Consider the following 11,603-nt stretch of genomic DNA (forward strand, 5'->3'; position numbering starts at 1 on the left):
TTCAAACAAAGTAGTATAAAAATTTTTATTAAAGAATTAGTGATTCAAATATGTTTTTAATGAAAAATTCGGATTTCATCTATTTAATGGGAAATGATTAAAGTGTTGTTTGCAGGGACACTGCCTGCAGGGGAGCTTTCTGGGGCACAGACATGCTCTGTATCTTGCCTGGGGTGGTGTTCACTCAAGTGTACGCAGTTGTCAAGTCACCCACCCGTATACTTACAAATACTTCCAATAAATATTGGAAAAAATGTTATGCAAACAGACCATTTTATTCTATTATTTCTCTTTAAGGTCACATAATTTCTTCTTTACAATATGTATACATTCCCAAGACGTTTGTAAAGCTCGCTCTTTATTTAGATTTCCGAATCTACGGGGTCCAGAGTCAAGCACGGCAGCATCTATTTCTCCCCACACTCACGTCACGCACACATACGTGTCCATCGATGTCCGTGTCTTGCTGCATCATTGAAGGTCATGAACTTTAACCTTTCCCAGCTTATTTTGACAATGATTTTCTAGTTTTTAATTTTTCCAGATAGAATTGTTTGTCTTTTTCTAATTTTGCCTTATTTGAATCTTTGTGGCAATTCTTCATTTAGGAGCATTAACATTCTACATATTTAATTCTGGGTTCTGTCTGACTCTCTCTGCACTGTTCCCAGCTTCTTTGAGATGCTCCTTATGTCATTTGCCAGGCGCAGTTCTTAGCATCCTCACATTAGTAACTCCTTTAATCTTCATGACAACCTACGGAAGGAACCTCGAGGAGCGAGCTCTGAGATGCACCGAGGCAGGGTGCCACACAGTGAGAGGTTTCACATTCCGCCCATTTGTAGCCAGAGGATCGTGGGAGGCTTGCTTACATATAAGGGTACAAGACTCAGGAAATGCAGAGAGACGATCAGACAAATCCGTGGATGTTGCTGCTCAGGCTTGTCTGTTTAGGAAGGAACAAGAGCCTATGACATCGTCGGAGATGCAGACACAGTAGCACTTCACCAGCACCAGGCACTGCACTTTTCTACGCATTACTGACCTCTTCTGACTACCAATGTGCTTCTCAGAGCGAGGCCCCTTCCCTCTCACGCATCACTGTCAGAATGAACAGCTAGCATCAAGGCCATACCTCACCAAGGGATGCAATCTGACAGTTACCGTCTGAAATACAACAGTATTTGGGTCTCGGAGATATTGTCATCGGTAAGTATGTTGACGTCTCTACAAGATCAGGTAGATGAGCTAGGGTATACATCTCTCTCTCTCTCTCTCTCTCTCACGCAAATACCACAGCTGGTGGAGTAGGAAAATACTTGGACTGGAATCAGACATGGACTCTGAGCCTAGTTTTGCCGTTTGCTAGTTGTGAAACTTGAAGCATGTTCTATCTTGGGTAAGTAGTATGGCCCATAACACCACAATTAAGAATGTGAGCTCCTCTAGCCAAATCATGGGTAACCGCGGGTGAGTTATCTAACCTCTCTGAGGCCATTTCCTCATCTGTAAGATGAGGTTAATAATAATGACTTCAATTATTTATTCAAAAATTATTTGATTATCGACAACATGCCAGTCTCTGTGGGAGCTTATGTTTGAGGTAAAATGTGCTAAGACACTCTGATAAGGACTACCAGGAATAAACGTGCAGTCCAACAAAGTTAGGTTTATTCATCCGCTCCAACAAGTAGACTGTTACCAGCAGTAACGTGGAGCATCTCACAAAAAATGAAGGGAAAAATCGCAGGATTTTGAAGAAAACTAAAATTTTAGGTAAAATTTTATGGAAGTGTTTTGATAGGCTCAATGCAAGGCTGGTCTGGATTAATTTTTTTTTTTTTTTAAGAGACGGAAAATCTTAAACCTCCAGGCAGGTGTGGGACATTTAGTTATCCTGACAATGATGTCAAACAGTTTCTGACAGTCTCTGATTTTAGCAAAGATGATTTCTCGGTAATTTTTTTTTAAGTGGGAGTAGCAAGGCAAAGATATCATTGATAAGAAAGCAGTAATTATTCAAAGAGGATCATTGTGAAACTTCACAGCTGCGGTATGATTTTGGGAGAAAGAGTTGCTGGTAACCTTGCAGCAGGCTCTATCAGCGTCCTCTGAGTCTGGTCTATGGCACAGCTGATTTTTGCTTTTTCAAATGAGAGAATATTCTTGCCTAGAAGAGTGCCTGGCACATTCTCTGTTTCACAGGCCTTGTCTATCGCTATCCTGAAGTAAAGGAGTCCGATTTTCCCGGGGCTCAATGGTTTTTCATTAGTGGTTTAACGTATGACGGGAAACGATGGTAGGAGCCTGCCTTTCTCCTTTGCCAACTAGAGAGCAGTCAGTGCTCTAATACAGAAGCGCTTCGGTGCATGCCGATTTTAAAGGTGTCCTCAGTTACTGGCCCGGCGTCCTGGAGACCCCGGCCGGCCAAACCCCGAAGACCCGCCCAGTTAGAGTCACGTGGACAGGCCCTAGCCCCGCCCCCGCCCGAGTCCGCGCAGCCGCAGACGCAGCTGAGAAATGTCCCCGGGGAAAGAGCGGGTCCCGTGGGGCCAAGAGCTGCTCCGCCGTAGTTCCTCCGGGATCGGGATCGGGACCGCGTAGTTGGTGCCACTAGCTCGGGACTGGTGGGGCAGGCCTCGCAAGTCCCGAGTTTCTCAGGGGCCTTCTTTCGGAAGGGGCGGGGGGCGGAGGGTCACCTTTTCAGGTGCGGCTGCTGTTGCCCGCTTGCAGCGCGGGGGTCGGGGTGCGGGACGCCCCTCCAGGCCCCGGATCTGCGGTGCGTCTCAGAGGGTGCTCGGCCTCTCCGGCGGGGCGGCCTCCGGGCCTCGGAGCCCGGCGCTAGGGGCTCTCCCGAGCGTGACGGGGTCCGGCCTGGGGTCCAGAGGCCGCAAGGAGGCGGGTGTCCGCAGGCAGGGCCACTAAGGGAGCGGACCAGCGGTGGCGGCGACGACTCTGCAGGGAGAGAGAGGTGAGAGCCAGTGACCGGGTGGGGTGTGGGGGCGTTCTGCACAACAGATTCACGACAGCCGTGTTGCGGTGTGGAAAAGGAAAGAAAACGTTGTTGTTGTTGTTATTATTATTATTATTATTATTATTATTGAAACCTAATAAAAACAGAAGAGGAAAGGAATCAACACACAGTGGAGGTAATAGTAGGCAATAAATGAGAATAAGGCCGAGTTAGATCGAATCGGGTGCTTACAACGTCCAGCCTCATCAGCTGGGGAAGCGGGTGGAGACAGCCAGCCTGGGGTCTCGGTGGGAGTCCTGGGCAGAGCGTCCTGCCCTGGGCCGAGACTTCCAACCGACCGTCCCCATAAGGGCCATGTTCACAGGGCGAAAGACAGGGTCTGAAGTCAAACATTCGTTCGCGTACGTGCGGTTGGGAGCGAGCTGCGCTTCCACGTTACCATGTTTCTGTATTTTCAAGGAGCCCGGGCTGCGCGTCTGCCTCCCCTCCCTGATTCCGTTCTGGGGGGCCAGCCCCGCCAGCAGCAGGAGGGGACGTGAGACCAGATTTGTAGCCCCTGCTGTTCAGAACAGAAGGGCCACTTCTGATCTGGAGGCCCGGCCATGTATTTTAAGTAACCAGGCTCCCAAGGTTATTCCCACAGATCGGCTATGCGGGACAAATCGCAAAAACAGTGATGTATACGAACCGGGGGTGAGGTGGAGACGGGATGTGAGGACACGCAGCTTTCCCTGCCCGCGAGAGAGCACAGGAGGGAAGTTTGCAGGAGTAGGTGGGAAGAAGGCTTCCCGGCCTGTAGGGTGGGGTCTTTTCGGAGCGCAGGTGGGAGCGCAGGTGCGAGCCTCGAGCAACGCCCCTCTTGTATCACTTCCCGTGACCCCTTCTCCCACGCCAGCCTTTTATCCGTCGTGGCTTAATGAAAACGGCCTGGTTTGTTTAGTTTCAAACTTATCGGACAGTAAAGTTAATAGGAGAGGGGCGTACAGTTCTAACCTATGTGTAGAGTTCGTGCAACCACTAGCGCAGTCAGGACGCAGAGCCGTTTCACTGACTCCAGAAACCGGCCTTGCGCTCTCCCTTATTATAGTCACACCTTTCTCCCACTGTTTCCTCGGGCAGCCGCGGACCGGCCCCCATCTCTCTAGTCTGTTTTTCCGGGATGTCATATAAATGGAATCTTAGGCTGTCTGACGTTTCGGGACTGGCAGCTGTCACTCAGCACCACGCCTTTGAGATTCCTTTGGCTTTTTGAGTTCCTTATTGCTCAGGAACATTCCACTAAATAGATACACCACGGTTGTTGTTTTAATCTGTTCACCTGGTAAAGAACATTTGGATTGTTTCCAGTGTTTGGTAATTATGACTTGTACTGCTCTAAGTACTTGTGTACAGGTTTTTCTGTGAACGTGTTTTCATTAAGCCTGGTTTTGAAAAGCAAACCAGTCTGAATTTGAATGCTGGTTTGAGATGTATTGCTCATGTGATGAGCTTAGACTCGTTACTTAACTTTTTTTTTGAAAGATCCTATTTATTTATTTGAGAGAGAGAGTGTGCACAACCAGGGCGAGGGGCAGAGGGAGAGGAAGAAGTGGGAGCCTGATGCAGGGCTCCATCCCAGGACCCTGAGATCTTGACCTGAGCTGAAAGCAGACGCTTAACCGACAAAGCCACCCAGGCACCCCTAGTTACTTCACTTTTTTGAGTAACTTCATCAGGGAGTTGCTGTGAGGTTAAATGACCGTCTATCGGTGGTTCTCCACTATTTCAGACCCAATGAGCCCTTTTTATAACAAATATTTTGTAATGCCCTCATCTCTATCCTGAAATGAAATTCATTAAATGGGTAAAACTAACCTATGTAATCTTTAAAGCGATATAATGCCCTCACTTTAAAAGAGAAATAAAAAAGAACACAGTGCAACTCAGGCTGATAAAATGACTAAATCTTAGGGGCGCCTGGGTGGCACAGCGGTTAAGCGTCTGCCTTCGGCTCAGGGCGTGATCCCGGCTCCTCCGCTATGAGCCTGCTTCTTCCTCTCCCACTCCCCCTGCTTGTGTTCCCTCTCTCGCTGGCTGTCTCTATCTCTGTCCAATAAACAAATAAAATCTTTTAAAAAAAATGACTAAATCTTAGTAAAACTCGGAACAAAGTGCCTTGATTTAGACCATAGTTGCCTTTACAGAGAAAAAAAAATCATTATATATTAGCACTGAAAACAGAACAAAACTCTGTGTAAAAAAGATTTAGGTTACAGTCTTCTCGAACCTTGAACCTTTTATTCTTCACAGATGACAAAGAAGATGTCTCTCAGATGGGGACCCTTTTACCTTCCTGAAATCAATATAAAGCTGTCTAAATCTGTGTCATCCTATTCTTTATCCCGCCCATGTCCGTAGAGGAGCTCTGTCTGCCTTTCCGGGACAATTCTTCCACCTGCACGTTGGATCCCGTCCTTCCTACAGTTTCAAGACCTTTCCTTTTCCCTTCTCCCTCTTTATACTTTATATACCTTTGCAGCTGCACCCTTCCTATTATTTTTTGCCCAGCTTTAAGGTGTATTTTACATACAATTAAATTCACCAATTTTATTTCAATGGTTTGAGTTGTAACAATTGTTTATAGGTGTGTAACTTCTACCATGTCAAGATACAGAACTGTAGGGGCGCCTGGGTGGCTCAGTCGTTAGGCGTCTGCCTTCGGCTCAGGGCATGATCCTGGCGTTCTGGGATCAAGCCCCACATCAGGCTCCTCCGCTGGGAGCCTGTTTCTTCCTCTCCCACTCCCCCTGCTTGTGTTCCCTCTCTCTCTGGCTGTCTCTATCTCTGTCAAATAAATAAATAAAATCTTTAAAAACAAACAAAAAAAAGATACAGAAGTGTATTGTCCAATATCAGTACCCCCAGCCATATGTAGCTATTTAAAATTTAAAAAATTTGAATATAATTAAAAGCTCACCTCCTTACTTGTACTAGCAATATTTCAAATCCTTATAGCCACATGTGGTGAGGGCTGCTGTATTTAACAGCACAGGAATAGAACATTTTCCTCATTTCTGAAAGTTCTTTTGGACATGGCTACTCAGTACTTCTGTAGCTAGATGTCACAGATTTTGATATGTTACCTAATGTTACCATTATGTTCAAAATAGTTTATATTTCTTATAATTTTTGAACAATTGGTTTAGCATTATGTTTAATTTCTAATTATATTGAGATTTTTCTAGATATCTTATTGAATGATTGCTAATTTAATTTCATTTTCCTCAGAGAATATATTCTAAATGATCTCAGTCTTCTGTTTGAAAAATGCCTTTATTTTATTTTAATTTTATTTATTTATTTGAGAGAGAGAGGGCACAAGTGTGGGGAGGGGCAGAGGGAGAAGCAGACTCAGGGGGAGTCTGGGGGCTCAATCCCAGGACCCCAGGATCATGACCTGAGATGAAGGCAGCCACTTAACCGACTGAGCCACCCAGGTGCCACATTTTATTTTCAGTTTTGAAAGGTATTTCCTCTGTATATAAAATTCTGAGGTGACCTGTTTTTTCTTTCTGTAAGTACTTTAAAGAGGTTTCTTCACAGTCTTCTAGATTGCTTGGTTTCCGAGTTCTTCTATTTCTAATGTGTCTTTTTTCTCTCTGGCTGATTTTAAGATTTTGTCTTTGTCACTAGTTTCGACTGAGTTGATTATTATATGCATTGGCTCAGTTTTCTCTATGTTTCTGTGCTCAGAATTTGTTGAGCGGCTTGGGTCTGTGGGTCTAGAATTTTCATCAAATTTGTACAGTTTTTAGCTACTATTTCTTCAAGTATTTTTCTGCCCTACCCCCCCAACCTATAGATATCAATTGCACAAATACTAGTCTGTTTAAATTTGCCCCCAGCTCACTGATACTCTGTTCATTCTTTTGAAAAGATTATCTTTTCTCTCTGTTCCTTTTGGATAGTTTTATTGCTGTCTTCAAGTTCACCAGTCTTTATTTTACAGTATCTAATTTGCCATTAACCCATCAGTGCATTTTTCATCTTGATCATATTAGTTTTTATCTCTGAGTTCATTTTGAGCCTTTTTAAAAAATTTTGCCTGCTCTTCTCTACTTATTTTGGACATGTGGAATGTAACTGTTTCAACTGTAATTCTCACATCTGTTTGTTCAGATTGTTTTTATTGACAGATTCTTTCTCATTGTGGGTTGCAATTTTTCTTCCACCCCCCCCCCCACTAGTCTTTGTTTGGATGCCAGACAGCATTAATTTTATCTTTTTGGGTGCTAGGTATTTTTGTGTTCCTAAAAATATTTGTGAGCATTTATCTGGGATGCAGTTAAGTTACTTGGAAACAGTTTGATCCTTTCAGTCTTACTTTTAAGATTTGTTAAGTGGGACCAAAGCAGTTCTCAGCCAAGAGCTATTTATTCCCTCATATTAACATGACTGTTCTATGGATTCAATCCAGTATTTCATATATCATGCAGTTTTCTAGTATGGCTGTCAGAATGGGCCCTGTTTGAGCTCTGAGCACTGTTACCTCTAATACTTTTAAACAGTTCTTTTCCTGGTCTTGAGTCGTTTCCTCACGTGCATATGGTGATCTATGCCTTGCTAAATACTCAGAGAGGACCCTCTGCAGATCTCCAGAGTTCTCTCTACATATGTCTCTTTTCTCAGTACTCTGTTCTACAAACTCCAGTTACATGGGCCTCCCCAGACTCTGCACTCCATCTGATCAGCTCTTATGTATGGATTCCCTAACTCTATGCTACAGCCTGGAAACTCTCAAGGCAGTCTGCTGGATGCATTAGTTATCCATTGCTATGTAACAAATCATCCCCCAAACTTAGCAGGCTTAACACAACACACATTTATCATCCCAGGGTCAGGAATCTGAACACGGCTTAACCGGATCCTCTACCGCAGGGTCTTTTGCAAGGCTGTGCGCAAGAGTCACTTCCGCACTCACTTATGTGGTTGTTGCAGGATTCAGTTTGTCGAGTTATTGGACCATGGGACTTAGTTTCTTGTTGGCTGTTCGATGGAGGCCACCGTTGGTCCTTGCCACACAGACCTCCAGTATTGTAGCTTGCTTCTTCAAAGTCAGCAAGAGAGAGAATCTGCTACCAAGACGGAAATAACGTTCTTTTGTGACCTAATCATTCCCTCAATGTTGCCATATTTTATTGGTTGGAGCAGGTTACTCAAGAGAAGGGAATTACACAAGGCTGGGAAGGCCAGGATGCAGGGATCATTGCGGATCATCTTGGAGGCTGCCTACCACACTAGGACAGTTGTAGGGCTCTCCCCATGTTTCCTGCGTCTCAGGGTCACCTTGACTACTGGATGTCTGGTATCTTAAAAACCACTGTTTCATGTGTTTTGTCTGCTGTTAAAATATATATTGTCACTTCAGATTTTGTCATTGTTCATACATTTTTTGGTTGTTCCAGGCAGGAGGATAAATCTGATTCTTGCTATTTCACTGTGGTTAGAATTCCAAGTCCCAGCTCAGATACTGATTCCCATCTTTTTAAACTTACTGAAAATTGTTTTGGCCTAACATCTGGTCTATCCTAGGGAATGTGCCACGTGGGCTTAAAGAACTGAATTTGGCAGTTGTTGGATGTAGTATACAAAGTATCAAATGGGTCAAGTTGTTTGATAGTGTTGTTCAGACCTCCTGCCTTTACTGTTTTTTTAAATTGCTGAGAGATGGCTGTTGAAAACTAAGAAATGTCCTTCTTCAGCTCTGATAATATTCTATCTTGAAATCTACAGTTTGCATAGTAAATCTGTCTCTATCCATTTACCCTTGACCTGTGTCTTCATATGTGAAATATGTCTCTTGTAGAAAGCATATAGTTTGTCTTATCTATTCTGATGATCTCTGCCTTTTAACCAGGGGGCTTAGATGAGGATTGGACAGACTTTTTCTTTAAGAGCCAACTGGTAAATATTTCAGACTTTATGGGCCATTTAGCTCGTCACTTCCACTCAACTCTGCAAAGAGTTGTAAAAAGCGTAAAGAGAGAAAGCAGCAATAGACAATATGTAAATGAATTGGTGCAGCTCTGATCCAGTAAAACTTTATTTTCAGAAATAAGCATTGGGCCAGATTGGCCCTCAGGCCATAATTTGTTGACCCCTGGTTTAGACTATTTGAATTTCATGTAATTACTAGTATGTTTGGATTTGTTTCACCATTTTATTTTATTTTTTTGTCTCACCATTTTATTATTTGCTTTTTGTTTGTCCCCTTGTTTTCCCCTGATTTTCCATTCCTCCTGTTTCATAGACTACTTAAATATTTTTAAATATTTGTTTTAAATTTTCCTATTAGCTTTTTAGCTGTGCTCCTTTTCATTATTATTTTTAGTAGTTCCAGTAGGGATTACAGTATGCATCCTTAATTCTTCACAGGCTTCTTAGCATTAATGTTTCCCTTCACATTAAAATGTGAAACCTTAGAGGTGCCTGGGTGGCTCAGTCAGTTGAGCGTCCAACTCTTGGTTTTGGCTCAGGTCGTGATCTCAGAGTCGTGAGATCGAGCCCCCGTAGGGCTCTGTGCTCAGCCAGGAGTCCACTTGAGATTCTCTCTCCCTCTCTCTCTGCCCCTCCCACTTGTGTTCTCTCTCTAAAATAAATAAATACATCTTTAAAAAATAAAAAAAAAATGTGAAACCTTACAACCATGTAGATCCCATTACCACACCCTCTTTTGTTCTAGTTGTTTCCTGTATTACCCGTATATACGTTGTGAATTGTACAAGGCAATTAGGTTATAATTTTTCCTTTAAATAGACATATGTATGATAAATAAAATTAAAAAGATAAAAACAAATGCTTAAAAATAGATTTTAATCTACCCAGATATTTACCATTTCTAATACTCTTAAGTTCTTTTGGGGGATCTGAATTTCCATCTGGTATTATTTCCCTTCATCCTGAAGAACTTAATCACTTCTCAGCAATCACATAAAAAAACCCAAGAGACACACTTGGCTGTCCGTCAGTGTGCCTTGTCATGGTGAAGAGGCCCATCCACTGGTTGCATGCAGGAACTTCCAGAAGCACAGAAGCGGGCCCTTCCTGTCACTTCTTGCCCACCGTGTCCCCATGCCCTGTCCCTCCCCTGTGTGTTGCAGACCCATCACTGCTTTCTGTCTGTGCTCACTGTCTCTTGAATCCATATTCTCACCTTGCCTTGATTTCTGGGGCATCCATACAAATATTCTCTCACATCCATTTTGGCCTTTCCACCTCTCTGCCTACTGCCGCAGAGATCCTTTTAACACTCAGATGTGGCTTTGTCATCTTCTGTCTCCTCTGAAATGGCTGCTTCTTGCTTTCAGGTTGAAGACTGAATGCTTCTGCATGGCCTGTGAGCCCCCCATAGCTGGCCTGTCTGTCCTGTAGTGTCACTTCTCCCTGCCCTCAGTACCAACAGCCTGTGTGCTCTGTCCACACTGGCTCCTTCTGTTTCTCGCCCTCCCCACCTCTCCTCACACTTCCGTTTCCTCTGTTTTGTCGCCAAGGTGACTCCCACACATCCTTCAGAAATTAGTCCAGCATTGTCTCTTCAAACAAGCTCTCCTGAACCCTGGCCGGGTCACACGGCCTTATTAAAGACTCTCACAGCATCATGTGACTCTTCTTTGTGACACTTGTCACAACTACAATTATGTACATATTTGTGTGACTGATTGTTGTTTATCTACTGGACACTCAGCTCTGTGAGATCAGGCACTATCAGGGTGTTTTGCTCAGCACCGTATTGTCAGTATTTAGCACAGTGTTCAATAAATAGATGTTGAAAGAATAAAAGTTTTTTAGTGCAGTCATTTACTCAGAACAGAAATAGCCTAAAGATGCTTGGAAGGACAAAGATAACCAGTGGGCATTATTCTAATTGTCAAGTGTGCCTTTTCTTCATAAAAATGATCAAGTTTAAATATCAGTACTGGCTCAATCAGTCCTGTTTGTAAAGAGTGTTACAGCCCAGGAAAATATTTTTTTTCTGTGATACAAACTGGTAATTGCAGTCTATTTGGACAGTAAAGACACGTATGTTGTAGGTCTATCTTGAACAAACACACTCCTGGCTTTCTCCCATATTTTCACATGACCACCACACATGACACTTCTGACACCAAAGATGGGGGATTTCCGCCCCCACACCAAGCAATTCTCCGTGACACCAACTAAGCGTCTTAAAATTCACTTCAGTTCTGACACTAATCAGAGTTAGCAAAGACTCTACAAGGTAAGTGTTCCGTCTCCACAAGACGGCCCCCACTTCAGATGCCAGTCGCAAGTAGTTGGTCCCCAGATTGCCCACAACTTCTTTTTTTTTTTAATTTTTTTTTGTAATGATTTTTTTTATTATATTATGTTAATCACCATACAGTACATCCCCGGATTCCGATGTAAAGTTCGATGCTTCATTAGTTGCGTATAACACCCAGTGCACCATGCAATACGTGCCCTCCTTACTACCCATCACCAGTCTATCCCATTCCCCCACCCCCTCCCCTCTGAAGTCTTCAGTTTGTTTCTCATAGTCCATAGTCTCTCATGTTTCATTCCCCCTTCTGATTACCCCCCTTTTCTTTATCCCTTTCTTCCCCTACCGATC

The 11,603-nt window shown here is 43.6% G+C and overlaps 1 protein-coding gene across 1 annotated transcript in view; it reads left to right on the plus strand.

Annotated features, from left to right (window-relative positions):
• Positions 1–2,499: 2,499 nt before the first annotated feature.
• Positions 2,500–11,603, plus strand: part of LOC105241085 (zinc finger protein 883-like) — a 14,645-nt gene continuing 5,541 nt past the window's right edge. The window contains 1 exon segment of the mRNA XM_011234656.3: positions 2,500–2,971. The gene's annotated coding sequence lies outside the window, so the exon portion shown is untranslated.

The sequence above is a fragment of the Ailuropoda melanoleuca genome, chromosome 5 (assembly GCF_002007445.2).
Source record: "Ailuropoda melanoleuca isolate Jingjing chromosome 5, ASM200744v2, whole genome shotgun sequence".
Lineage (NCBI taxonomy): Eukaryota > Metazoa > Chordata > Mammalia > Carnivora > Ursidae > Ailuropoda > Ailuropoda melanoleuca.